This window comes from Acromyrmex echinatior, chromosome 3, assembly GCF_024713525.1.
Source record: "Acromyrmex echinatior isolate Ae372 chromosome 3, ASM2471352v2, whole genome shotgun sequence".
Lineage (NCBI taxonomy): Eukaryota > Metazoa > Arthropoda > Insecta > Hymenoptera > Formicidae > Acromyrmex > Acromyrmex echinatior.
Window position 1 is genome coordinate 589,555 of NC_141854.1, and position 3,469 is coordinate 593,023.

At 50.8% G+C, this 3,469-nt stretch overlaps 1 pseudogene; it reads left to right on the forward strand.

Moving 5' to 3' along the window:
- Positions 1-569: 569 nt before the first annotated feature.
- Positions 570-1,511, forward strand: LOC147910076 (uncharacterized; annotated as a pseudogene).
- Positions 1,512-3,469: the final 1,958 nt, after the last annotated feature.

The following is a 3,469-nucleotide window of genomic DNA, read 5'->3' on the forward strand; positions in this document are numbered from 1 at the left end:
CCTTCCCCCATAGATGAGAGGAGTGAAGAGGAGGACGGTGGGGTGGTGTGCGGGAGTGTCGGGGTCAGTGAACCCTCCACCTCCGCCGCCACCATCATCAGTGACGGCCCCGCGTCCGAGATGCGGGGCGCAGTGAAGCGGCGGCGGATCGCCGACCCTAGGGTCGATCCGCCGCCGGAAACAGGATGACCCTCCGCGTGCGCGGGGTGCAGTGGCTCATCATCCTCCGGCCGCGTCGAATGCGCGACCGGGCGGGGAGCCCTGCGCCGCCGCGCGCGGGGGGTGCGCCGCGAGACTTCCTCTCGCGGCGCCGAAGCATGAGGGGCGCCAAACTTCTGATTGGCGCCCCTCGGGGGGCTGGGGATCGCGGCGGGGGCCGTGATCCCCAACTCCCGCCCCCCAACACCAACTGGGGCGGCGGGCGCAGGGGGTGGTGTCCCCCCAGCGCCCGAATAAAGTCGAAGGTGCCAAGCACCGCCCGGGGTCACGTCGTCTCTCAGACGACGCCAATCCCCGGGCGGGAATAGAAGTCGGCAATAAGCCGACTGGCCTGAGGGACTCCCAGAAGTATGCTGCACGCGTTCCTGGGAGTCCCTCATGCAAGGCCAGGTAAGGACACTCGGAGGGGTTTTAGTAGGTGCAAGCCCCACATAACCCCGGGCTCTCCCCCGAGGCTCGGGGTATGCGTCAGGCATTTCCCCTCCGTTATCAAAAAAAAAAAAAAATGATTAAAATGTAATAATACTTTTTATAAACATATTATATTGCCAAATACTACTGATGAATTACATTTAGAGGAATTAAATAATCCGGAATTTGTAATATAAGACACAGAAAATGATAAAGAATTTGTTTTGCATGACACTCACGAATTGCGTCCCAAAATTGAAATGTAAAAACAGAAACAGTCTTAAACGATAAGTATCAGGCTATGTTAACTCAAATTGATGAGAGTGATGATAGTTATTATGATCAATATACTATTTATCCTCTGTATGAAAAAAAGTCACATGAAAGTCATACCGTTTTATATCAAATGTTAAAAATTCAGGCATTGTCTTTGGATAACCGTGAAAAAAATTTAGATCTCTTGTGTTTTCCAAATTTGTATCCTTTTGGTATTAATAGACAACATGAAACTAAGCCGATTAAACTTCATGACTATGAATTTATTAAATGTCGTTTGAAATCTAAACATCCGCAGATTAAATCAACGATATTTATTTTATTTGTTAAATAATGCAAATATTCGTCTATTAAGTCATGGTTTAGACTGGCCATCGTTTCGAGACATATTTCTGTCCATCGTCGGTAATGATCCGTCTATCTCAAACGTGGAAAGGTTTCATCACTTAAAGCATTGCTTAGAAGGATCCGCGGAAGCATTGATACGTTCGTTGGTCGTAACCGGAGATAATTATTCTCGCGCGTGGGCGCTGTTGTGCAAGCATTACGAGAACAAGAAGGAGTTGTCGCACTCTAATTTTTGTACGTTCACTGCAAGAAAATGAAAAGCGATACCGCCGAGGAACTCAGCCGCATTTACAATGCCGCAATCAGTGCCGTAAACGGTCAAGAAAGTATAGGAAGACCAATTAATTTGCATGGCTTCGACCTTTTCAATCACTTCGTTATCGAGCTCTTCGATCCGAAAACTCACCTCGAATGGGAATCTCACACGAGCGATTCCACAGACTTGCCAGATCACAACACCTTGTTGGACTTCATTACGAAGCGAATTCTGACTCTCAAGGCCGCAAAACCAAGGGCCACCTAAGGTCTTTGGAAATCTACCGCGAATCGCGAAATCGCACGTCGCCAAACGTGTGGCCGACGCTCCCGGTTGCGTTCTGTGCAGAGATCGGTATAACGGAATGATGTGCGAACAATTTAAGTCGAAATCCGCACCCGAGCGAAAGTCCTTCGCTGGAACACACCGGTTATGTTACAATTGTCTCGGTTCGCATCCAATCGCGAAGTACCAATCAACGAAGACGTGTCTTTTGCAAGACGAGACATCACATACTCTTGCATGAAGCATACGTCACTGCGAAGTCCGCCGACGCAAACGTGTTGACCGCTGTGCGCCAAGACAACGAGTGCAAGACCATTCTACTTGCTACCGCGAGAATCACTGTCGATAATCGTCGGGGATCCACACCCGGTTAGAGTCTTGATCGAGCAAGGATCGGAAGTATCCTTGATCTCCGAGGCGCTAGTCTAGCGCTTACGCCTGCCGCGATCTCGCGCGGCAATCTCAATTTTCGGCATCGGCGGCTCACCCTCGAGTTCTTGTCGCGGGAAAGTGTCTCTCAATCTTACCTCCAGGATCAATGGAGCTAGAGTCACCGCTGTTGCTTTCATCCTGCCACGTCTTTCACTATATCAAGGAGCAGCTACGACTATATAAGATTACATGGCCTCACATTGAAGGTCTCCAGCTGGCCGATCTGCAATTCTTGGCCGCCGATTCCATCGAGCTGTTGCTCGGCGCGGAGGTGTGCTCTATCATTTTGCAAGAGGACCTGCAAAAAGGCGATCCACATACTCCCGTCGCTCAGCGTACCCTGCTCGGATGGATTCTCTCGAGAGGCTGCGGCGAAAATCTCTCAGCGATTCCACACCGCTACTTCCAGTGCATCGCCGACCACGAGCTGATCGCGTTCGTGCAACGTTTTTGGGAGCAAGAGAAAGAACCTTCCGCCTCAGTGTTTATCATGTCAGACGAGCAACGATGCGAGGAACTTTTTGCTCGAACTCACAGTCGCAGGGAGGTACGTTGTGCGACTGCCATTTGCCGCGCCGCCAGCACTCGGTGACACCCGCCAATCAGCTGAGCGACTGCTCACCATGGAGCGATAGCGACGTTCGATTAAGGCTCCTGTATCACGCCTTTCTAAAGGAATACGAAGAGTTGCATTACATGGAGTCGGTGCCAAGGTCATCGGAATCTCAAGCAAGATGCTACCTGCCTCACCATAGAGTGTTCCGAGAATCGACCAAACTCAGGATAGTATTCAACGGATCTCAGAGTACAAGGTCCGGTAAGTCACTAAACTCCCAGCTGTTGGTCGGCGCCAACTTGTTGCCATTGCTCGCCGATGTGCTAACCCGATGGCGATGGCACTGATACGCGATTGTGACGGACATCGAGAAAATGTACCGTCAAATTCTCGTGGCGTCCGAGGACAGAGCATTATCAATGCATTCTCGTGGCGCCTAAGGACAAAACTATTATTAACGCATGGCTCACTCACTCAACGATCCGGTTCGCGAGTACCGATTGAACACGGTGACATACGGTCTGTCGTGCGCGCCATTTCTCGCTATCCTTACTCTTTGTCAGCTCGCCGACAACGAAAACGCGAGATTTCCGCGAGGTTCCGCCGTACTGAGACACGATTGCTACGTCGACGACATTGTCACCGAAGCACACACGAAAGACGAGGCGATCGCGAAGCAATCCGAG